Below are 26,891 nucleotides of genomic sequence, written 5' to 3' on the forward strand. Positions count from 1 at the left end.
AAAATCATATTTTTCAAATTAATTCAGCATTTTACCTTGCAATTAGCTACTAACTACAGCCTCTTCTTCTTTGGCTTGGCTTCGCTGACGAAGATTTACGGAGGGGTAATGTCCATGTCAGCTGCAGGCTCGTTTGTGGCTGACAAGTCCGATGCGGGACAGGCAGACACGGTTGCAGCGGTTGCAGGGGAAAATTGGTTGGTTGGGGTTGGGTGTAGGGGTTTTCCTCCTTTGTCTTGTGGGCTACTGACTACATTTTTATCTGCAGAATTTATATTTCAGAACAAATGCAGATGCTTTGTGAAAGACTTATTTTGTTTTTTCAATGACAAGTTTTGAATGAAAGGTCCTATGAAATTTAATCAAATGATAATATGTAACTGACCAGGCAGGGAAAGACAGACATACGCTATGACAGTAGTTCAAGTTTATTACATGTACAACCTGACGAAACATCATTTTCTCAGACCACAGTGCACACATATACACTGCACTGTATAATAATCACACATATACATAAAGATATAATTTAAATCAATGTATTTAAATATTTTGGGATGTTTTACTCAGTTGAGGGATACTGTTCATCAATCTCACAGCATGTGAGAAGACCTAATTCCCAGCCTGGCAGTCTTGATTTTGGTGCTCCTGTACCACCTTCTTCATGGATGTGTATTAAAGATGCTGTGTGCTGGGTCAAAAGGGTCTTTATACATTCTCTGACCCCTATTTAAGCAACACTCATTGTAAATATCACCAAAAGATGGAAAGGGAGACCCCTGTGATCTTTTCAGTTGTTTCTGAATTGTGAATAGTGTGAAAATACATCATATTTTTGGAGGGTAGGTTAGTAAAGTCTACTAAAGACAATTTCTTCACCAGCAATTAAAAAAAAACAAGATACTGGAAAAATTCAGTGAGTCCCAGAGCATCTATAGAGGGTATAAGATTAGTTAACATTTCAGGTTGAAACTGTGCTTCAGGACTGAGTAAGGAAAGTCAGATAATATTAAAGAGGAGAGGTAAAGGGTTTGTAGGGGATAGATGGACCAAGGAAGGTGTGAAGGATGACAGACTGATGGAGACAGGTAGGGGAGGCTGAAGACTGGGAGTTGAATGACAGAGTCAAGAGAGTGATAGCTGGAAGCGGAAAAGGGAGAAAACAGCCAGATATAGCCAGGAGGCTGGTTGTGGAACTGTCACCTTCCTCTCTGAAATTATTCTCGCATTGAAAAATGGGGATTCAGTTGAAGTGAGCAAAATGGAGAATTGATGTGATAGGTAGCAAGACACAGGTAACACAGTTGTACAGCAGTTAGTTTTCATGCCTCAAAGCTCCAGGGACCTCGGTTCAATCTTGACCTCAGGTGACATTTGCATGGAATTTCGTGCCTGTGATTATATGGGTGGTTTAGTTCTCTCCAACATTTCAAGTTAGGTTCATTGTCTACTTTAAGCTACCACTTCATGGATGTTAACAGCAGTAAGAATCAAAGTTGATGGGTGTGTGGAAGAGGATAAGTAACAGGGATACAGAGAAATAAAGGAAGGAAGGGGATAGCTTCCCTGGGAAATAGCAAATAGTCTTCTTTTATGTAATTTTACTCCAAGATAACATTTTGACAGAAAGAGGCAGAGTGAATGAATGCAGTTATGTGTGCAAAACATTAGAACATCTCAAGCATAAAATTATAGGTCCATCTAATTTTAGAATTAGGATTTATTGTCATGAGCAAGTCATGAAATTAGGTGTTTTACAGCAGCGTCACAGGGTAAACATTCATATTATAACCATCTGACAACATTACTAGAAAAAAAAAGTGCACAAGAAGTAAATCAGAGTTATTGATTATTCAGGAATCCGATGGCAGTGGGAAAGAAGCTGTCTTTGTGCTGTCGAGTGCTCATCTTTAGGTGCCTGTACCTTTTTCCCAATGGGAGCAGAGTGAAGAGGGCATGGCCTGGTTGCTGGGGGTCTTTGAGGATAGAGGTTACTTTTTTAAGACTGCCTCATGTAGATGTCTTCGATGGAATGGTCTGATGCCTGTAATGTCGCAGGCCAAGTTAACATTCCTCTGGAGTCTATTCTTGTCCTGAGAGTCGTCACCTCCATACCAGGCAGTGATGCAACTAGCCAGAAGGCACCTCCATACCAGGCAGTGATGCAACCACTCAGAATGCTCTCCATGATACACCTATAGAAGTTGACGAGAGTCATCAATGCCACACTGAATCTCCTCAGACACCTCACAAAGTATAGCCACTGGCGAGCCTTCTTTGTGATTGCATCAACATGGAGGCTCCAGGACAGACCCACAGAGATGTTGACACCAGGAATTTGAAGTTCTTGACTCTCTCCACTACTGAGCTCTTGATGAGGACTTGTTCCCCTGATTTCCTTCTGAAGCTCACAATTATCTCCTTGGTTTTGCTGACATTGAGCACAAGGTTGTTGTTGTATACCATTCAACAAGCTGATCTATCTCCCTCCTGTAACTTTATTCTTGTTATTCTAAGTAATGGTGTAGTACTTTTCAAAACTCATGTACAATTTGCCCTTATAATCTCTTTGGCACAAATGTTCCACTAGCTTAGTGAAGCAACACTTCTCCAGAACATTTTCACCTTTTGCACATATTGCCTTGAAACAAATCAAAATCTGTGAAAGATTAATCATTTCCATTTCAATAGCATCTTGAGTGCAGCAAAAAAATTTTCCAAATTGTATCATCACATCATTTTGATGAGTCCAAATATATTCTCCTAATTTCATGCTGATGAATGGATCTCAAGTCTGTCAGTTCTTAGCCCACATTTTGTTCACGAACTTCTTAATAATTGTAGCCATTTTTCTCTGCACGTCTTCAAACATCAATATTTTAAATTTTTCTGGAATTTACTACATCAAATGCAACTTGACAGACTCCAACTTACAGTAAAACTCCTGGTATCTGGCCCCTATGGGGATTGGTAGATGCCAGATAAGTGAATCTTGCAGTTGGTTAAGATTGTGTGTGGCACGATTGGTGAACTAACAATGAGAAGCGCTATTTTAAACATCTGCATTTTTTACCTATTTATTTTCTGCAAATTTTTTTTGTCTGTTGCTTGAGGCAGGTGGTTGTTTGAATTCTGGAAAACAGGGGTCTTACTGTATTAGGATAACCCCATCTCACTGAAAAATACATGGAACTGAGACAGTCTGAAAACAAGATACCAACAGGATGATCCCTCTTGCTATGAGTCCAGATCAGATGTTGATTAGATCAAGACTCAGTTTTGTGTCTGTTCCATTATATTCAATGAGAACATGGTTTTAAAAATTATTTTAGCTCAACTTTCCTGCACTGAACACATCTCTACATTTCTATAATATCAACAACTATCAATATTTGTGTTGTATAAGGCTTCTCTATAGAACTCCAAAGTTTTAGGTAAAGAAATGTCTTCTTATTTTACTTCGGAATGACCAATCAGTTATTCTGATTCTGTAGCTCCTGTTTCTTGACACTTCAGTCAAGGGAGACATCATTCTGGTAAGAAATTGTTTTTGAGTAGAAGACAGAGGAGAGAATAATGGGTATGTATTCTGATTGACAAGATGTAATAAAGCAATGTTCCCTGGGATTCTGTATTAAAGCCACAGCTTTTAATAGACTCATCAGTGATTAGGGAAGGAAGAGAGGTATAAATGTTTGCATTTAACACCAATGAAGATCATCGTTAAATATAATAGATAAGGATAATGTTGAAAAGAATACAGATAAAGTTGGCTGAGAAAATGGCAAATGGAATTCAATAAATGAAAGTCAGAAGAAATCCACTTTGGCTTCAAGAAAAACATTTTCTAAATGATGAGAATCTAAGAATTACATAGAATCAAGCAGATTCTACTCTTCACGTACATAAATCTTTAATGCATGTGTGCAGGTACAGAAAAATATGTCTTCAAATGGGATTGGAATATAAAGGGGAGGATGTTACTCTACAGAATCTAAGTCAAACCAGATCTGGAATTCTGTATTCACATCGGAGTCTCGCAAGTTAGGACCAAGTGCAGTGCAAATTCAGCCAATCCCACTAAAGGCTAAAGCCACAAGGTTAGGATGTTATATTGATTCAATCGGATCGATGAAGGCAGAAAAAGAGAACATGAACTGACAATTTTTTTCTCTGTAGAAAAAAAAGTCAGATCATTTAGGTGTAAAATCAGGCAGAATCTTCACCCAATCTGGGCTGAGTGCAATAGAAATCTGGAACTTCATGGCAATAAAAATTGGTTCAAGTGATTTTTTAAAAATGCAATGAACTTAAAAGAGCATTAAGTCATTATATATGATATAATAATCACTCTGTTTCTTAAAACACAGAGTGACCAGTATGGACCTGAGTGGCAGATCAGGGTCAAAATTATAGGTGGCTTAATAAGAGATGTTCTCATTAAAACATAAAAAATTCTTCAGGAGCTTGGTAAACGGTGTGATGATTTTTCTAATTTATGGGAAAGCCCAGAACCAAAGAGCATCCCTTTAACAATGAGATGAAGATTTTTTTTCTCTCTTTGAGATTTGCAAGTTATTTGAAATCCTTGCCTCTGAGAGTTTGGATATGAAAATTTTAGAGATGTCTAAATCAATAAGGGAATCAAGGGTTTATGAGGAAAGGCAGGAAAATATATTGAGGAAGGCTCAGACCCAAAACATTGGTTACCCTTTACTGTACTTCCTATAGATGTTGCACAACCTGCTGAGTTTCTCTAGAACTTCTGTGCATTGCGCTAGAATCAAAGTGTCTGCAGACTTTCCAGTTTAACTCCAAAGATGGATTGAGAATGGTCTGATCAGGCATGAGCATACTGAATGGCAGATCAGGCTTAAGGGCTGTATGTCTCACTCCACTGGTCAATCCTCCTTCAATTAAAGAACTTAAATGCTCTCTCAAAATGTAAGCATGTAACATTCACAATATTTTTCAGCCTTCAGTTGGCAGTAACTTCAAAAATAAGCCTGACAGTTCTCTTCAACCCCTTCCTAGCTTCCTCCAAGAATTCCTGAATATCAGTTTGAATATATTTCTACAACATATTAAATTGACCAAGAGATATCAAAAATACTTTCCACATAAATCTTTAAAAATGCCAGACTGCAATCAAGTTTAGAAAACTTTCAAGAATGTGGTTTAAAATTCAGAATAATAACACCATAATAGTCTCAATGTTCGACTTGGGGCTCCAAATTGTGATTATTACAATCACCTATGGTCACAATTTCTCCAGATGTAACTTGGATTGATTCAGGAAAAAAGTTATAAATTACATAATCAAGCAATATTATGGCAGTACTCGAGTTGTACTGAATTTATTGGTCACAGATTATCTTCCCCACACAAATTGCTCTATGCTGCTTTTAGGACAGGGACGATCTTAACTCAACAAAAAGGGAAATTATGAACAGAGGAAACAGATGAGAACATTGGCTATTCAGGCCCTCATGTTTCCCTACCATTCAATAAGAGAATGACATATGTATTATCTCAGAAAAACCTTCCTTTATTAATCACAAATCATTGATTTCTGTAATATTTAAACATCTATCCCCTTTTATGACAATATCCTCATGTATGATACCTTAAAGTTCAAAAACCAGTTCATCTTTTTCTATTTTACAATTTTCAATGTTGAAAAATTCCAATGGATTTCCCTTTTATAAATTTGTTGATTCTGCCCGATCCTTGTATTAGAAAAGTGCCCTGACACCAATTCCCTACTGAGAGATTCCATCAATACATTTCTATTAATCCCTCTGGTCTCATATCCTGTATTTTTCACTTCCTCCTTTGTTAAAACAGGGTTGTGTTGGGTTACAGCGGAACTACGCATCCATCATCTCAGTGGCTTTACCAGCTCATTCAGAACTCAAGGATACTGGTCAACAGTACAGGGGATTTTATTATCTTTTAGTTTCATTATTTTTCCAATACTGTTTTTTTCATTGTTGTAATTTATTTGAGCTCACACCTGATGCCTTTATAGTTTTCAGATAAAGAATTTTCAATTTTGTTTTTGTACGTTTTTTTTTCCTTGCTCAGCTTTGGAAGCCCACTCAATTTTCTTTAATTTAGACATATCCTTTGACACTAATTCTTCAGCCTAGGATCAATCCTGCATTGCCATGCTTAAATAAACCTAAAATTATGTTTTTCAGTACTAATATTCTCTCTGGAAAATTCACATAGGTGATCCTGGCAGTAATGGAGAGTTTGTGCTCACTTTGGAATTCTACTACTGACAGTATCAAGGTTTAATGATTAAGACCAGGACATGATACTTTTAACACAGAGAATTCAATTCCAATGCCCTGAGCTAAAAGAAAATGAATTCCCAATCACATCTTTAACACAGGCAAACAAAACATTTCACATTTGCTGATTGTAATTGGGCTTTCAATTAAGAGCTAGAATGGGGACATTCCTGATAAAGAAGCTCCTGTAATTTGTAGCAGCAACTTTGAATGGGATGAAGGCTCTGCCCATTGAATTTTCCAAATTGCAGCCCTGAATTATGGTTATTCTATATCTCTGAAGCTACTATAGCACTGGTAATGTAGTTTTGCTGCCAAAGTTTCAAAGAATGTGGCTGGAAGCACCAGGCTGAGTCTTAAGTAAACATTTTTGTCACAACATTAATGTTGGTGATGCTAACCTGACATTAATGGACTATTAATATAGAAACTGCTTAAATTTAACTCAGTGCATGATGTAACTGAATGAAATACAGCAATACCCAAATGGAAGAAATTAATGGGCAGACCAAATGCCTACCTCAAATGCTGATGGGAGTAATTTTAACCTGATTCACCCTATTGAGAACTGATTGGGTTCAGCTGCCTACTTTATTTCTGTTTGATTGTACTCTCCACAGGCTTCAATTCAACAAATAGGATGAACTGCTCGTGCTGTTCCAGGGAGTTAAAACTAGATTTGGAGGGGAACCAGATAGTCAGGTGGAGGATGGTAAGGGTCATGTGAGGACTACATGTAAAGACAGAAAGCAGAGGCTTGTAAATGATAGAAATGATCTCAGATGTATCTATTTCAATATGAGAAGTATTGTCAGTAAGGCAGATGATCTTAGGGTGTGGATTTGCATATGGGATTATGACATTATTGGTACTAATGAGACTTGGTTACAGGAGGGGCAGGACTGGCAGCTCAATGTTCTGGGGTTTTGATGCTTCAGACGTGATAGAGAGGGAGAAATTAAATGAGGAGGAGTGGCATAGCTAGTCAGTGAAAATGTCACAGTTGTGCTTAGACACAGCAGCACTGATGACTTGCCTACAGAGGCCATATGGGAGGAGATAAGGAATGGGGTTGGTGTGAGCACACTGATAGGTGTATTATAGAGAGAATTAGAGGCACAAATCTGTCAGGAGATAGCAGACCATTGTAAGAAACAGAAAGTTGTGGTAGTAAGAGATTTTAACTTTCTGTGTATTGAATGAGACTCCCATATTGTAAAAGGACTGGGTGGCTTGGAGTTTGATTTAGAAAACTTTCCTGAACATTTTTGACAATGTGTAGAGGTACTAATGAGAGAAGATGCAATACTTGATCTCTTAGTAGGGAACCAGGTAGGTCAGGTGGCAGAAGTCTATGTAGGTGAGCATTTTGGGTCCAGTGACCATAATGTCATCAAGTTCAAGTTACTCATGTTAGGTCTGGTCCAAGAGTTGAGGTTCTAAATTGGAGAAAGGACAATTTTGTGGAAATGAGAAAGATCTCAGAAGAGTTGATTGGAATAAAATGTTTTTTTGCAAGGATGTGTCTGGCAAGTGGAAGGCATTCAAAGGCGAGATTTTGAGGGTGCAGTGTTAGCATGTTCCTACCAGGATTAAAGGCAAAATTAACAGGCCTAGGGAACCTTGGTTTTCAAGGGATATTGGTGATATAATTAAGAAGAAGGGAAAGGTGATATAATTAAGAAATGAAAGCAAATGATCTACTTGCAGAGTAGGGAAAATATAATACTAAAGAAGAAAATCAGGAAAGAAAAAAGGCATGAGGGGGCTTTGGCAGATAATGTGAAGGTAAATCCAAAGGATTTCTACAAGTACATGAAGAGTAAGAGGATAACAATGGACAAAATTGGTCCCCATAGGATCAGAGTGGTCAACTAAATGTGGAGCCTCCTGAAATGGGGGGAAATCTTAAACAGTTTTTTGTAACAGTATTTAGGCAGGAAACTGGCATAATGCATACAGATGGAAGGGAAACAAATAAAAGTGTCATGAAACATATGGAGATTAAGGAGGAGATGATTGCTGCCTTAGCAAATAAAAGTAGACAAATCCCCTGTGTCATACATGATATTCTCTCACACCCTGAGGGAGATGTGTTGAAATTGCAGGGGCCCTGACAGATATATTCAAAATGTCCTTAACCATGGGAGAGTTGCCAGAGGATTAGAGAGTAGCTCATGTTGTCCCACTATTTAACAAAGGCTCCAAGAGTAAACCAGGTAAGTATAGGCTGGTAAACCTGACATCAGTAGTAGGTAAATTATTGGAAGGAGTTCTGAGAGATAGGATATATAGATATTTGGACAAATTAAGGATAGTCAGCATAGCTTTGTGCATGGTAGATCGTGTTTAACAAATCTTGTAGAGTTTTTCAAGAATGTTTCCAAGAAAGTAGATGAAGGAAAGGCTGTGGATGTTGTCTATATGGACAATTTTTAGATCATCTGATAGTGATATTTTTAGATGCAGAAAAAGCATTTGATAGAGTTGAATGGAATTTTTTGTTTAAAGTTTTGGAGAAATTTAAGTTTGGTCCTTTTATTGGTTGGATTAGGGCTCCATATAGTAAACCGGTAGCTAAAGCATTGACGAGTGGTTTGATTTCGGAATCTTTTAAGTTAACTCGATCAACTCGTTAAGGTTGTCTTTTATCATCAGCTTTGTTTGCGTTAGTGATTGAACCTTTAGCACAGTTGATAAGACAAAATACACAGATACAAAGGATACAAGTTTTAGATGAGGAGTATAAAATTAATTTATTTGGTGATGATGTATTGGTGTATTTAATAAACCCAACTCAGTCACTTTTGCATTTGAAGGAAAATGGATGTCTTTCTGGATATAAAGTTAAATGGGGAAAAAAGTGAAATATTACCAGGAAGTGAAGGAGATTATTCAGTTTATAAGAATATTATTAATTTGAAGTGGACTGATCGAATTAAATATCTGGGTATAACTTTGAATGTTAATTATCAATCTTTATATAAATTAAATTATGCTCCGTTAAAGAAAAAAAATTAAAACTAATTTGATTAAATGGAAAGATTTACCTATTAATTTAGTGGGAAGGATAAATACAATTAAGATGAATATCTTTCCGCATATACAATATTTGTTTCAATCGATTCCGTATTTACTTGATAAAATTTTTTTTGAGATTTAAATAAAATGGTGAGGGAGTTTTTAATGGAGAGGTAAATTTTCGAGAGTAGCTTTGAATAAATTAACTTGGAAATATGAGTTAGGGGGACTACGTTTACCACATTTTCAAAATTATTATGAGGCAGCCCAACTTAAATTTATTAGTTTATTGATGGATTTGGTACGGCCTCCTAGTTGGGCTAAAATTGAGATGGCAAGTATTTCTGAATTTGAAAAACATCAATTTTTGTTTAGGTGGAATATAAATTTGTTACAACAATATAACGTGCCTATACTAAAACATTTAATGAAGTTATGGATAAAGAAAAATAAAATGATAGGTTCTAGGGGTAAATCATTGGCTTTGACTCCATTGTATAATAATCAACTTATTTCTTTTTCAATACATAATCAAAGTTTATTGCATTGGAGATTTAAAGGTGTGAAAAATTTGGGAGATTGTTTTAAAGAGGGTAAGTTTTTATCTTTTAATCAGATGAGGGAAGATTTTGGTATTGATAAGAATTCTTTATTTCTTTATTATCAAATTCAATCTTTGGTAAAATGTATGTTTGGTAGAGATATGATTTTACCTAAAATGACTAAATTTGAGACTTCTCTTATGAAGGTACCAGAGAAGGGTTATATTTCATTTATGTATCAAATATTACAGGATGGTATGGTTAAAAAGGGTTGGGATAGATCTAAATTAAATGGGAAGCGGATATTGGTTTTACTTTTTCTGAAGAGGATTGGCTAGATATCTGTTATGATAGTGTAACTAGATTGATAAATGCAAGTAATGCAATGATTAATTACAAGTTTTTACATCAATTATATTTGACACCTGAAAAATTTAAAAATATTGTTTTAATGAATCAGATTTGGTTTAGATGTGGTGATATGGTTGGAACTTTTTTTCATGCTGTTTGGTTATGTATACATATACAATCTTTTAGGAAGAAAATTCAATTGTTTTTAGAATATCTGTATAGATTAAAATAGTTTTAGATCCAACAGTATTTTTATTGGGTAGTTTGCAACCTCTGAAAGGCTTGGGATTAGATAAGTTTCAGCTTGCTTTTGTATATTTAGCTTTATCTGTCGCGAAAAAATGTATTGCTAGTATGTGGAAAGATATAAATATGATTGATATTAATAGATGGCATAATGAGATGAAATATTGTTTAAGAATGGAAAAAATTATGTATGTTTCACATGATAATTATAATTTTTTTATTAATAAGTGGCTGTTATACTTGGAATATTTACATTTAAATTTATATTGATTAGATTTTAATATGTATATTTAACTTTGTTTAATATTCTTTATGGCTCTCCTTAGGAGAGTTGGCTGAAGGGGGAGGGGGTTATTTTCTTTTTTACATATATATATTAAAAATTCATGTTCATGTTTAATTGCTGAATATGTCATATTATTTGTTTTTTTGAACGAATAAATAAAGTTTAAAAATAGATGTTGTCTATATGGACCTCAGTAAGGCCTTTGACAAGATCCCACATGAGAGGTTAAGGCACTAGGTATACATAGAGGGGTTGTAAACTGGATTCAAAACTGGCTGTGTGGGAGAAAACAGTTGTAGTGGATAGTTGCTTCTCAGACGGGAGGTCTGTGATTAGTGGTGTGCCTTAGGGATCTGTCTCGAGACCATTGTTGTTTGTTGTCTATATCAATAATCTGGATGATAACATGGTAAATTGGATCAGCAAGTTTGATGATGACACAAAGATAGGAGGCGTAATGGACAATGAGGAAGACTTTCAAAGCTTGCAGAGGAATCTGAACCAATTGGAAGAATGGGTCAGTAAATAGATGATGGAGTTTAATACAGACAAATGTGAGGTATTGCATTTTGGAAGAGCAAATCAAGGAAGGACATACACAGTAAATGGTAGGGCACTAAGGAGTGCAGAAGAGCAAAGGAATATAGATACGTAATTCCCTGAAAGTGGCACCACAGGTGTACAGGGTTGTACATAAAGCTTTTAGCACCTTGGCCTTCATGAATCAAAGTATTGAGTATAGGAGTTGGGATGTTATGTTGAAGTTATATAAGACATTGGTGAGGCCACATTTGGAATATTATGTGCAGTTCTGGTTGCCCAGCTACATGAAGGATAGCAATAAGATTGAAAGAGTGCAGAGAAGATTAACTAGGGTGTTGCCAGGTTTTCAGGAGTTGAGTTACAAGGAAAGATTAAAAAGGTTAGGACTTTATTCCTTAGAATGAATAAGAATAAGGGGAGATTTGACAGGAGGTTTACAAAATTATGAGAGGTATAGACCGAGTAAATGTGAGTAGGCTCTTTCCACTGGGATTAGGCGAGATAAATATGACAGGACATGGCTTTAGGGTGAAAGGGGAAAGGATTAGGGGGAACTTCTTTACTCAGTTGTTGGAGTGTGAAATGAGTTGCCATCTGATGTTGTGGCTGTGAACTCTATCTTGAGTTTTAAGAATAAATTGGATAGATACATGGCTGAGAGAGATTTATATTAGCATGACATTCATTCTTTTACACATATATTTGAGAAAATTGTCTTGAGATTTTTTTTTACAAAACTACCAATGGCCAGAAGGCCTTAAGCAAAAGTCTCTTGTTCTAGTCTTTTCAGTACATTTTTTTTTTCTTTTACACATAGACCTGGACCTTTAATTTGCTAGTTTGAAACATTTGATATATCCTTGAATTGGAAGATCAGCAACTTTCCAAGGGATGAAGGGTGTCTTTCACTAGAATAATCTTCCAGCAACATTTGATGTTTGTTTCAGTGGATTCTTAGAAATAGCCTGTGCTACACAGCTTTTTTGATGCATCTCAAAGAAGAGCACTACATCTCTTTCCAGACATTTTTTTTGGCAAATACACAGTCCTGAAGGACCAGGATGATAATTTCATCTCCAATGCGGCTGCCTCAAGGGCAGCATGTGATGATGCTGACACTCCTGCGATGCATGAAGGATCTGATGGGATGGTCCTTCTCACCATCAGCCAAACAAGGTATCAAATGTCTGTTGATGAGAAATATTTCTACGTGATTTTATTCTCCATGCATGTTATTACACAAGATGGTGAAATGAGGTCCACCTCAAATCATTATTTCGACCTTTCACATTGCACCTCTGAGGATATAATCCATTTCCAATCTCCTGACAAAAATGGAGGACATCTGTGATGACTGCTGGAGCAAGGATATGGCCTACACCTGTGCCATGTACAATGAGCAGAAAACCTTGCATTTAATATTTAGGTTCTCTCCCATGATTGATTCTCACCCACTGCTCTACTCATTATATACCCATGACTGTGTGACCAGGCACAATTCCAATGTTATCTACGTCTGCCGATGACACCACATTTGTCAGCAGAATCACAAATGGCAATAAGGAAGCATGCAGAAGGGAGATAGATCAGTTCATTGAATGGTACAACGACAGCAGCCTTGAGCTCAACGTCAGCAAAACCAAGATCAGGAGGAAGTCAGGGGAGAACAACCCAGTCCTCATCGAGGACTCAGTAGTGGAGAGGGTCAAGAGCTTCAAATTCCTGGGTGTCAACATCTCCAAGAATCTTTCCTGGAGCTTCCATGTTGATGCAATCACAAAGAAGGCTCGCCAGCAGATGTACTTGGTGTGGTGTCTGAGGAGATTCAGTATGGCACTGAAAACTCATAAACCTCTACAGGTGTACCGTGGAGAGCATTCTGGCTAGTTGCATCACTGCCTTGTATGGTGGCACCAACTCTCAGGACAAGAATAAACTCTAGAGGATTGTAAACTTGGCCTGCAGTATCACAGGGTCCTGACTTCTCTCCATCAAGGATATGAGGCAATGTCTTAAAAAAAGCAGCCTCTATCCTCAAAGACACCCACCACCCAGGCTATGCTATTGGGGAAAAAGGAACAGGAGCTTAAAGACAAGCACTCAACAGCACAAAGACAGCTTTATCCCTGAATAAGACACTGCCTTACTTTTCGGGCACTATTATTTTTATTTTTTAAAGTGATGCTGTAAGATGGTTATAATATGAATGTTTGCTCTATGATGTTGCCACAAACACCGAATTTCATGACTTGTTCATGATAATAAATCCTGATTCTAATTAGCGCTAAACCATTAATCTCAGTTCCTGGTTCACCCAGCCAGTTTTTGGTAATCATCAAGCTCCTCTGAGCCACATCTTGTACCTTCAAATAATCAGACTTAAAAGTGAAATGGACAAAGGAGTGTCTGACCTATTGTCAAAGAGCATGGTCTTGGACTTGTTGTGATTAATGTTGACCAGCTTGAAATGGTCACAAAGCTCACAAATCTGTAGATTGACAGTGAATCTGAATAAAAGAATCCCATCACTCAGGTCACAACCTCTTCTCGCTGTTATCTTTGGGCAGAAGGTACTAAAGTCTGGTGACCAGCATCAGGCCCTTGGATCTTCTCTTGTTACACAAATCAAGAAATGCTCCAACACCACAAAAGAACAGATTGAACAAGGATTACTGTGACCATTTTTAAAATGTTTATTGTCCATTTTTAAATACACTATTGTACTTGTTTAGTTGTTTATGTAATATTTTTACAAGTATCTGTTCAACAACAAATAGAATTTTAGAGTACACTGTACAATATACATGACAATAACCTCATTATTAATAGTAGATAGAAACAACATCCATGAGCAAGAAGGATTTGTCCTGAATCCCACTGCTGCCCAGAATCATCACTCTCCCTTCCTGCTTCGTTCCTGAGGGGCTGGGTAAAGAAAAGACTTAGCACAACATTGAAACAAAACAGAAGAGAAAGGGCATTGGCGTCCGACACCTTTACAGCGCCAGCGATCAGGACCAGGGTTCAAATCCCACATGATCTGTAAGGAGTTTGTATGTTCTCCCCTTATCTCTGTGGGTTTTCTCTGGGTGCTCCGGTTTCCTCCCACTCTTTGAAACGTACCGGGGGCCGTCGGTCAACTGGATGTAAATTGGGCATCACGGACTCATGGGCTGAAATGGCCTGTTACTGTGCTGTATGTCTAAATAAAAAAAATTAAACTTGCCTAGCTCCATTTTTGATTTTTTTTTCCCCCCCAATTTCTCTTTATTAGCATTGTTCTATGAATGACTGTGTAGAGCAATTGTATCCAATTGTGGATTCCTTCCACATTGGCCTGTCATGTTACAATCTGTCAAAGACTCCAAACTGACTAAATGTCCACCTTCTTGTCCAAGATGCCCGGACAGTCTTTCAAAACATAATTATGATATAAATCTTCTCACCAGCTTCACTGTGCATGATGTAATTTTCTAAGATTAAAAAGTAAAATATAATTGATTGATACATTTGATCATGCTACAGATTATGATGATCTGAAATACATACCTTTAAACAGTATATACAAATTCAATTCATCTTATGACTATTATTAAGTAAAGCAACACAATTATAACAAGTGCATTTGAAAGAAAAACACTGAAATTCATGGCACAATCTTTTCAAATGATGACCAACGGAGTTAAATGGCTGAAAAAGGCAGCTGGTCACACCATCTGTTTAAAGACTTGAAGGGCCAAAAGAAACAGGTTACACCTTAAGCCAAGCCAACTCTTTCTTTACCCCCTTCTACTGATAGCCTGCAGTGGGCTAATCTAAATTTCACGCTCTGATTTATTTAGACACTCCTACAACTCCTGCCACAGACTCAGCTGCCATAGACCTACTCCACTCAATTTCCATTATTACTCTGATCACCTGTGCCAAAATAATCTCTCTTTTCAAACGGTCAATTAAAATTAGGGAAAATATGTACAGGTGTACTTCCAGCATTTGTTTTGGTTAAGTAATAGATTTATAGTGTAGTGAATTCAGAGTTGTGCCTGAGTGCTCCCATCCTATTTGAATGATACATAAAATAATAACTATTTGCAAAATGTTAAGTTCCCAAGCTTTATTCCTTTTATTACTATGTATTGATGCAAATGAAGGCAATTCAAATGTGTGAAAAGAGGATTAGGACACAACAAATTGCAGGTGTGAGGAAGCTGAAACAAAAGACACAACATCCTAATGGCATTTCATGTTATTAAAAATTCTTTGATCTTTTGATCCTATTTTTCCCCTTTTATTCTTTACTTTTAACCCTTAATCTTTTCATGAACAGTCAAAGAAACAATTTTTTTTTGCCTATAGCTTTAAATAATTGCAATTTAGCACATTTGCTATTTCAGTTACTCTGGTTTCCATTTTCAGAGTTTGGAAAGGGATACAGCTTGTAAAGGGTCACTATAAAAGCATTGGTAATATTTTATTTATAGTAAGAAAGAAGAGCAGTGAACAGATTGTTCCATTCAAAATGGTACAACTGCCTGAGTAAAACAGATCATGCGGTCAAAATAGTGCATGAGGACCTCATTAGCCAGAAACTAAACTTGCCACAAAGTGAAAGAAACTTAAAACAGCAGATTGTTAGACCTATTTGTTGCTTTCCTTTGTTCATATGGTTACCAGGCCACACAGGCAGGAAGTCATTTTTTTCTGACAGGCTTGGCCCCAGGTGTTGTCAATAACCAGCTCACTCAGGCTCTGATGATCTGCCCATCAGCAGCTATTGAGGTGAACCATGCATCTGCTTAATAATTGATACATGTACTTAGATTCACACATATAGAGATAATAAAGATCTGTGAATAGTGAGGCTACTATAGTTATGAATTGAAAAATTAAAGACAAATGAATTAAACAGACTAAGCACAGAAATGTTTGAGTTGTAACAAGAGATCTGAAGCTTTATCTTTAATTGCGTCAACTTTTTCAGAATTTTTCAGTCATTATTTTCAAAAGCACGCTGAAAGGACCAAGAAAAGATAAAAATGTTTGAAATTATATTTCAGTGGACCAGTTTCTGTTTATTGAAACTTCTGAATGCTTTTATATGGAATATATGGTGGAAAATGACCCTTGATCTCAAGCATTATGTGAATAATTGGGAGGGAGGATAGTGGGTGGCCACAACCAAAGTGACTGTTTATCCCAAAGGAAAAAAGGTGAATTTATAATCTTTCTTTCATATTCATCTAACAAATTACTATATGTGTGACCTGAAGCATTTCAAGAGAGAAACCTATTTTTAAAGCACAAAAAGCAAATATAAAGTTCTACCAGTGACTAAAAACAATTTCACAAAGAGAGAAATTGGAAAATCAAGTTGCTTGTGGAAAATGGCAATTCTCTGGGCTCCTAAAAATTAATTTTTGGTAACACATAATGCAAAACTAAATCTTAAAATTAATTGGTAAACTAGAGGTAGATCCATCAGTGCACACAATATTATAAACCATGTCATGTTCATTAATTACATGGTTATTGTGGATATAACAGTCATACACAAGTCATGTTTACAAGCACGCAAGACTGATAGCTTGAGTTATTTAATTGGCTCATGTCAATAATGAATTCATATGTCTCTCTTCCTGTCGGGTTGAATACCTTCTACATGCGGTTTCATTAGGAAAAACAAGGTGACATTAAAGAAAGCTTGGTTTCCCCCTCAAGAACAAGAACTCTACATAGCCGCAGCTGAGCTGAAGAATATCCTATCGAGAGTGAACCCATACAAAGCAGCAGGACCAGATAACATACCTGAACAAGGACTGGGGCCCAGCTGACGGACATCTGCAGCATCCATTGTCCCTGCAGGGTTCAAGGCAACCACATGTTCCCAGGGCTCAAGAGAGTGACAGTAACTGGTCTAAAAGACAACTGCCCAGAGGCACTGACATCAGCGATCATGAAGTGCTTTGAATGGCTGGTGATGGAATGCATCAAAGTACACTTCCAGCATCATTGGACCCATTCCAATTTTCCTACCATCCAAACCAGTCCACAGATGATCTAACAGCCTTAACTCTCCATTCTGTCCTGACCCACTGAGAGAATTCTGCCTTGTTATCCAGACTGTTGTTCATCGACTTCCTCAGAGACTGGTTGATAAACTGTACTCAATAGGACTCAACACCCCTCTCTGCAAATGGATTCTGAATTTTTTGAAGGAATGACCATTGTCTATGTGGGATGGTACCAAAACCTAGTCTGTTTTTGCCCAGTAAGTGGAAGATTTTCAAAGCTGAAAATTGAAGAGTGCAGAGTTTGCAGTGGTGTCACTAGGGTTTGCGTCACCCAGTGCAGTTACTCATGATGTCACTCGCCCCCCCCCCCACCCCACCCCCACTCCATGGACCTCGTACCAGACCATACAGAATCTTAGTAATGTTTTTTGTACTCATGTTTCTCATAAATCATAATTCCCGTGTATCACTAAATATAATGGAAATAGTGAGATAAACTAAATTAGTTAAGACATAATTAGGAACTGAGCTGAAGCCTTTTTTTGATTTTTCTCCTCTTTTCCTTTAATTACTACTTTATTCTCAAGAGTTATTGAGATAGGTTCACAAATACTAATGACCACAATATTGTATCTAAAAACACCAGAAAATTTGACAAAAGTGACTATAAAAACACCAGCAACAATGAAAGGCTTGTAGCCTGGGCAGACGAAACCACTGATTCGAAGCGTCATTGTAATTGGGTAATAATGACAACTCTGACCGGAATACATTAGAAGGTTCAAAAAGTAAATAAGCAGAGAACTTTAGCCTTGTAAGTGTATTGATATATGTAAGCTGTGCTTATGAAAAATATTTTTGTGGTTATAACTAACTACAGGGATATTTTGAATAAAAATAATACATTTCTGTTGAAACACTGCACAAATTTCTTTTATAGACAGTCATTTTGGTGTCACCTCTTCTGATGGTGTCACCCGATGCAGTCTGCACCTCTCGCACGCCCATGTGTTGCCAGTGACTAAAGGCAAATTTTATAGGTATAAGGAACCTTGGTTTTTGCAGGATATTGGGGATCTAGTTAAGAAGAAGAGAGAGGTCACCTAAAACACCCCAGGCTTAAAATATGGTAATTCCATTAACAATTGATAATAAAATCCTGGACACTTGGTCCCAGAGAGGGGTCAAGCGTATTGAGGAATGTTACGAGCAGGAACAATTTATGACATTTGAGCAAATTAGGAATAAATATGGAGTTTTCAATACATTTTTTTTCTGCTATCTTCAGTTATGATCTTATTTAAGGTTAAATCTTATTTAACCTTACTGCAGTGTAGCGTAATAGAGACTCTGATTCGAAAGGGAAGCAGAAAAATTTTTATTTCAAAAATGTATTCCTTACTTCAGGTGGCAACCCCTGAACAAGGGCAAGCCCTTGATAAATCAAATTTTGGTATAGAAATTTATTTATTTTGCTGGATCAACTTATATTGGGACAGCATGTTTAACATGATTAATGTAAGGTATCAGCTGGTGCAATATAACTTCTTGCATGAGTTATACCTTACTCCACAAAAGTTACATCAATTGAAATTGGAAATATCAGAAAAATGTTATTGATATGGTCAAGAAATAGGTACTTTCAACCTGGTTATGCCCTAAAGTGAGGCCTTTCTAGGAAGATTTGAGTGATCTCCTGGAAATAAATTACTGGAATTCGATACACTCAGTCACCTGAATTATTTTTATTGGGGAATTCAAGAATCGCAAGACCTAAAATGAGGCTGTTGAAATATCGATTAAAATTCATTTGGTTTGCTTTAGCAGTGGCCAGGAAATGCACAGCAGTTACTTGGAAATCTGATTCCCAACTAGATTTAGCCTGCTGGAAGATGGCAATACATAATTGTATTTCCCTGGCGATCACCTACAACCTCAGAAACAGGTATGATGCATGTTCAAGAATACGAAATTCATATCCAAGGTACATCGGGGTAAATCTTTAACGATTTCCTCCTCCTGTCTCTTTCCCCCAATGCTCGCAGCACTGAGGATACTAAATAAGCCCAGTCATTTGTCCATTGATGGGAATGGGGTTTTTCCTAGGTGAAGCCACTCTTTTCTTATTTTTTCTTGTTTTTTGTGAGGGGTGAGGGCTCCTTTATTTGGTTCTTCTTTCTCTCTATTATCTTTTTTTCCCCTTTGATTCAACATGAACATTGAATTTGCATGTTTGTAGTATTATTGTAATTTTTTTCTTTATAATTGAATCACATGTTGACTCTCCTTTTTTCTCACTTTCTTTAATATCCACAAGCAGATCGATATTTGTATTATTTTGTTAATATTATGGATATTGAGGTTTTTGTTTTGACTGCATGTTGATTGAAAATACTCAAAATAAAATATTCAAAGAGAGAGGTGCATAGCAGATATACTTAACAAGGAGCAAATGAGGTACTTGAGGAGTATAAAAAAAAAGAACATGAAAAAATTTAAGTAAGAGATCAGAGGGCTAAAAGAAGACATGAAGTTGCTTTGGCAGTCAATGTGAAGGAAAATCCGAAGGCATTCTACAGGGCATATTAAGGGACAAAATTAGTCTTCTTCAAAATCAGAATGGGCGTCTATGTATGGAGCCAGAAGAAATGGGGAACATTTTAATGTTTTTTTCTTGTTTTGACTTTTAGAATGCATCTTTATGTACTCTATTTTTTAAAAGTGGAATTTCAATTTTAATGTCAATAAAAATATTGGAAAAGAAAATGTATTTTTTTGCATCTGTATTTACTCAGAAAACTGACACAGAAGTTGAGGGAAGTGAGGCAAACTAACAGTAAGGACACGAAACCTCTGCAGATTAAAGAGGAGGAAGTGCTTGCTGTCTTAAATTGAATAAAGGTGGATTAATCCCCGGGGGCTGACAACATATTGCCTCAGATCTGCAGGGAGGCTTGTATAGAAATAGCAAGAGGCCTGGCTGATTAGGAATAGTCAATATGGCTTTGTGCATGTAGGTCGTGTTTAACAAATCTTAGAGTTTTTTTGAGAAGGTTACCAGAAAAGTTGATGAAGGAAAGGTTGTGGATTTTTTCTACATGAACTATAGTAAGGCCTTTGGCAAGCTCCCACATGGGAGGTTAGTTAGGAAGATTCAGTTGCTCAGAATTCATGGTGAGGTAGTAAACTTGATTTGACACTAGCTTTATGGGAGAAGCCAGAGAGTGGTAGTGGATAACTGTCTCTCTGACTGGGGGCGGGGGGGGGGGGGGGGGGGAAATCACTAGTGGTGTGCCTCAAAGATTAACGCTGGGTCCATTATTGCTTATAATCAATATCAATGATCTGGATGATTATATGGTGAATTGGATCAGCAAGTTTTCAGATGACACAAACATTGGAGGTCTATTGGACAGTGAGGAAGGCTTTCAAGGCTTGCAGAGGGATTGGAGCAAATGGAAAAATAGGCTGGAAAATGGCAGATAGAATTTAATGCAGACAAGTGTGAGGTGTTGCATTTTGGAAGGACTAATGAGGTAGATTATTCATGGTAAACAATAGGGGACTGAGGAGTGTGGTAGAACAGAGGGATTGGGAATTACAGATATATAATTCTCTGAAAGTGACATCACAGGTGGATAGGGACATAAGAGAGCTTTTGTTACATTGCTATTCAAAAATTAAAGAAGTAAAACACAAAAGTCTCCAGACATTGTGATTGAAACAAAAAACACGATGCTGGAGAAACTCAGCAGGTCAAACAGCGTATTTTATATCAAAGAGATAAACATATTCACACCTTGATGAAGCCCTCAGGCTTGAAACATTGGTTATGTCTCTTTATTGTATAAAATATGCCGTTTGACCAGCTGTGTTTCTCCAGCATCGTGTTTTATTGAGTACAGGAGTTTTGATGTTATGGTAAAGTTCTACAAGACATTGGTGAGGCCAAATTTGGAGTTTTGTACACAGTTTTGCTCATCGAACTACAACAAAGGTAACAATAAAAATGAAAATTAAAATTGCAGAAAAGATTTTCTAGGATGTTGCCAGGACTTGAGGATCTGTGTTCCAGGGAAAGGTTAAACAGGTTAGGACTTTATTCCCTGGAGTGTAAAAGAATGAGGGGAGATTTGATAGAGGTATACAAAATTATGATGGGTATAGATATTGTAAATACACGTAGGTTTTTTCTACTGAGGGTAGGTTAGATACAAACCAAAGGACATGGGTTAAGGGTGAAAATGGAGAAGTTTAAGGGGAATATGAGGGGAATTTCTTCACACAGAGAGAGGTGGAAGTATGGAACTACCTGCCAGCTGAAGTGCTGAATGTGGGGTCGATTTTAACATTTAAGAAAAATTTGGACAGGTATATTGAATGAGAGAGGTTTGATGGGATATGGACTGAATGCAGGTCAGTGGGACTAGGCAAGATAATAGAAGGGCCGAAGGGCCTGTTTTCTGTACTGTAATGTTCTAGAGGTTATCATAGCCTAAAGGTGGCTGCACAAATGCTCTTCCTGGTGTGCATCTCAAACAGCCTCTGACAATCAAGCCCAACTCTTGGCCTTCACGTGTGGCACAGTTCTTATGCCTGGCAAAACTGTTCTCACTGATAGAAGGGGCAAAGGCAAGCCACTGGTGCCTTGAATCCAGTTGCTCCGGGCAGATAGGGGTCATTAACTTCAGATGGTAACTCACCTAGGAGAGGGAAACCTCCAATTTCAAACCTCCACTGGCTTGTGGCTATATCCACTCACAGGAAAGGCTTTGGGAGTAAACCCCAAGGAAAAATCTGGCCAGAGTCCCGAAGGCGGCTGACTGCTGCACCCAGCACTGGCTCGGCAACTTCTGCGATGCTGCTGGCACCAAACTGTATTGACCTTCATCGTTCCTTTGCACCTGTCATTAGCATGGGCAACAGACGGAACACCGTATCAATTCTGCCCTAGTTTATGTCCTGGAGAGGCCACTCCACAGTAACTACCAGGGGCACAGTACCACGACTGACAGAGGCCAAAGAATGTTCTAGGGTTCCCATCATGCTGACACACCTCAGGATTCAGTCCTCAGCCCACTACTGTTCATGCTACTGACTCACAACTGTGCTGCCCAATTCAGTTCCAACACTAGCATCAAAATTATGGACGATACAACAGCAGTTAGCCTCATCAGGGACAGTGATGAGTCACATTATAGAGAGGAGCTTAAAAGGCTAATAAAATGGTGAGAACAAGAAACTGAGTCTCAACATGGACAAGAGAAAGGAGATGATTGTGGACTTCAGGAGGACAAATGTTGATTATTCTCCACTACATACCAGTTTTTCCATAATGGAGAGAGTGGAGAGCACAAAGTTCCTTGATGTGCATATAAAGGGTGGCCTACCCTGGACCCACAATCCCTCCTCGTTATTTAGGAAGGCACAGCAGTGCAACACTTTTCAAGGAGACTGAGAAGGGCAAGGCTACCAGCCCCTATTATGATAACCTTTAATAAGACCACAATTGAGAGTGTCCTGTCTGACTGCATCAGTGTGTGACATGGTAGCAGCAAAGCACAAGACTGGAAGCCTTTACAGAGAATAATTAAAACAGCTGATCTCCCTTTCCTCTGTTTGCCTAAACAGGGCTCAAAGAATTACAGAAGACCCTTTCCCTCCAGCACAAAGTATCTTTAACCCACTAACATCAGGAAGGAGGCACAGGATCATCAAAATTAAAACAGCCAGTCTGGGTCATAGCTTCTTCCCACAGACTGCGAGCTTGATGAATAGTATCCTGTAACCATGCAAATCATCCCAAATCTTGATATACATTTATTATGATTATTTATGTGATCCTTATTGCGTCTGTCACCATGGTTCAGAGAGACACTCTTTCGTTGGGTTATACATGTACAATCTAATGATAATAAACTTGCACTTGATATTCATCATTGACCATTAAACCCTTGCTTTAAAACATTCCTCTTTAACACAGGGGACTGTAGATGCTCAAATCAGTAGCAAGAACAGAAAGCTGGAGGAAATCAGCACATGAAACAGGAGGCAAAGGGATCGTTGACACTTTGAGTGGAGACCCTGCATCAGGTCTGTCATGTGTGCTGTGGATGGTTGTAAGAGAAATGGGTGCCAATGAAAGGAAAAAATAACAATTGGATGAGAGGGATGGCTTCAAATGAGAAAGGAAAAGAATAGGTGAGAGAGAGCAAAGAAATTTAAGGAGGGATTCAAATTCAGAAATCAGATCTTGCAGCAATCACCATGCACTGTTCAGATTCAAAGTTCAGATTTATGGTCAGGGTAATGTTATTTAAAGAAAGGAAAAGGACACTTAGAGAGGATTATAGATCAAAGGTGTTACAGAGATGCAAGTATTAAACTTGATCATCCAGCGAGTGCCTGGATGATCTTTTTTTTTAAATTTTATTTAAAGGTTTTATCACAGGAATAAAAAGAAAAATTACATTTAAAGAAAAGATACAAAATAAAATAATATAGTTACAATACAACATTAATAACCTAACTTAATTCAATCTACCCCCCCTACATATACAAGAACTAAAAATCTATATATAAAAATAAACCCACCCTTCCCCTCCCCCAAAATAAAGAGTGAAGAAAAATAATTAAAAAAAGATTTATCAGATCTAAAATATCACATCTAAGAACATACTTAAATCAAACTTAATTGCATATTCTTAACAAATGGAGTCCACTTCAACTTATAAAAAGACATCTTATCTTGGATTGAAAAAGATATCCTTTCCATAATTAAACATGACTTCATCTCTAAATATCACCTGTCCAAAGTTAGTATATTTCTATCTTTCCAAGTAGACGCTATACATTTCTTGGCCATTGCTAAAGCTAAATAGATAAAAGAAATCTGATAATCATTTAATCCTAAATCAATTAATGATTGCATATTCCCTAATAAAAATATATCAGGATCTAATACAACACAAATATTATATAATCTATTAAATATAGATTGAATACCTTTCCAAAACTGTTGCAATCGTTCACAGAACCAGACAGTATGTAAAAAAGTACTGGCTGGTCACAACGAAAACAACAATCTGACTTACTAAGACTAAATTTTTTTAATTTTTCTGGTGTTAAGTATAATTGATGTATAAAATTATAATTAATCATCGCTAATCTAGCATTAATCAATTTCCGAATACCGTTTTGACAAATTTCCATCCAAGCTTCTTCAGCTATTGTAGAACCTAAATCTTTTTCCCATTTCAACTTATCTTTATCCCAATCTTTCTTACTTTCATTTTCTTGTAAAATACAATACAAATCAGATATATACCCCTTTTCAGGTATTGAAAGTACATATTTCTCAAAGCTAGTTTCAGGCAATAAAGTCATTTGCCGACCAAATATCTGTTTTACAAATGATCTTAACTGATAGTACACAAATACAGAATTTCCACTAATACCAAATTTCCTTTGTAATTCCTCAAAAGAACAAAAATGTCCTTAAAAAAAAAAACAATCAGATAAGTTTTTTATTCCTTTCCTTTCCCATTGTTTCAAAGTGATATTAGAGACCGTAAAAGGAACAAGTTGATTATTATATAATGGCAATCGCCCAGACCATTTATTTTTAAGCCCCATTTTATCAAGTTTACTCGTCCATAGATTCAATAAATGTTTCAATATTGGTACATCATAAGTTCGTAACAAATTTTTATTCCATCAAAACAAAAATTCATGTGGAGATTTTTCTAAAATAACTGCCAATTCTATCTTTGCCCAATTGGGCGGATCCTCCATATTCATTAGTGCACTAAGAAATTTAAATTGAGCTGCCTCATAATAATATTGAAAATTGGGTAATCTCAAACCTCAAAATTGAAAGTCCCACATCAATTTTTTCATTGCTACCCTTGGAAATTTTCCCTTCCATAAAAATTCTCTAACTGCTTTGTATAAATCCTTAAAAAACTTTAAAAAAAAAATAAGGAATTGATTGAAATAAATATTGCATCCGAGGAAAAATATTCATTTTTATAGTATCAATCCTCCCCAATAAACCTAAAGGTAAGTCTTTCCACCTAATCAAATCTAATTTAATCTTTTTTATTAAGGGAAGGTAATTAATTGAATACAAATCTTGATATTCTGTATTGACATTAATTCCCAAATATTTAATTTGTTTTGTCCACTTCAATTTCATAATGTTTTTATATATCGAATAATCATCTTTACAAATTGACAAAATTTCACTTTTGGCCCAATTTACCTTATAACCAGATAATTGACCATAATTTTCTAAAGATTCTTGAATTGCTGGTAAAGAAATATCAGGGTCCACCAGGTATAATAAAACATCATCTGCAAATAAATTAATCTTATATTCCTCATTCAAAACTCTCATACCCTTAACATTTTCATTTTGACGTATTAACTGTGCCAAAGGTTCAATAACTATAGCAAATAAAGCAGGTGACAATGGACATCCTTGTCTAGTAGACCTTGTTAAATCAAAAGATTCTGAGATCTGTCCATTAGTAGCAACTCTAGCCTTCGGACTATTATATAAAGCCTTTATCAATCCAATAAACGAAGAACCAAAACAAAATTTCTCAAGTACCTTAAATAAAAACTTCTATTCCACTCTATCAAAAGCCTTTTCTGCATCTAATGAAACCACTATTGGATAATTCATTTGAAATTTAAATTTATTTATCAAAGTAATTAGTCGCAAAATATTATCAGACGCATATCTGTTTTTTATAAATCCTGTTTGATCTTTATGTATTATTTTAGGTAAATATTGAGCCAATCTATTAACCATAACTTTAGCTACAATTTTATAATCTACGTTTAACAACGATATTGGTCGATAAGAAGAAACCTGTAAAGGATCTTTATCTTTTTTTGGCATAACCGTAATTATTGCATTAGAACAAGATTCAGGTAATTGAAAAGTTTTATAAATTTGCTGTATTACATTCTTATAAATAGAAGATATATCAACATAAAAAGTTTTATAAAATTCTATAGAGAACCCATCTTCACCAGGTGCCTTTCCATTTGGCATATCTCTTATAGCCATTTCAATTTCATTTTCTGTAAAAGATTTATCCAACTCTTGTCTATCTTCTTGATTCAGCTGTGGCAAATTAATATTTTTCAAAAAAGAATCTATTGCATCTTCACTTACATCTTTACACTCAGTGCCTGGATGATCAATGAGATTGAGATGATACATAACAAGACCACCAAGCATAATTTTTGATAACTGGACTTTACAGTGGATATAACTTGGAAACAATCAAACAACTGGAGTATTTCAAATGATGGCAGCACATTCATGCAAGAAGATATAGGCTAAGCACATGACATTTAAAAAAAAAAGTGATTGAAATGTGTGATAGAGGGCTGTGAGGTTAGAAATAATATTGTAAACAGCGTGGTCCTAACCGGTGGGAAGTCAGAACTGACAGAATTAGATTTGGTATCCCAAGGTTTATTGAACTGTTTGTTAGGTTCATTGGTATTAGACAAGAAATCTGACAGCATTGAGATAGTGAAGGGATTGAAAGAGATGAAGGAGGACAAGTAGAGT

At 36.6% G+C, this 26,891-nt stretch overlaps 1 protein-coding gene across 16 annotated transcripts in view; it reads right to left on the reverse strand.

The window, feature by feature from the left end:
- Positions 1 to 26,891, reverse strand: part of LOC138762153 (myosin-IIIb-like) — a 550,501-nt gene that overhangs the window by 43,473 nt on the left and 480,137 nt on the right. The window contains exon 36 of one of the 16 annotated variants that reach the window (XM_069935649.1): positions 14,109 to 14,761. The exons of the other annotated variants lie outside the window; for them this stretch is intronic. The gene's annotated coding sequence lies outside the window, so the exon portion shown is untranslated. Of the gene's footprint in view, positions 1 to 14,108; positions 14,762 to 26,891 lie in introns of those variants that run through there. 16 annotated transcript variants of the gene reach the window in all.

This window comes from Narcine bancroftii, chromosome 4 (genome assembly GCF_036971445.1).
Source record: "Narcine bancroftii isolate sNarBan1 chromosome 4, sNarBan1.hap1, whole genome shotgun sequence".
NCBI classification, from domain to species: Eukaryota; Metazoa; Chordata; class Chondrichthyes; order Torpediniformes; family Narcinidae; genus Narcine; species Narcine bancroftii.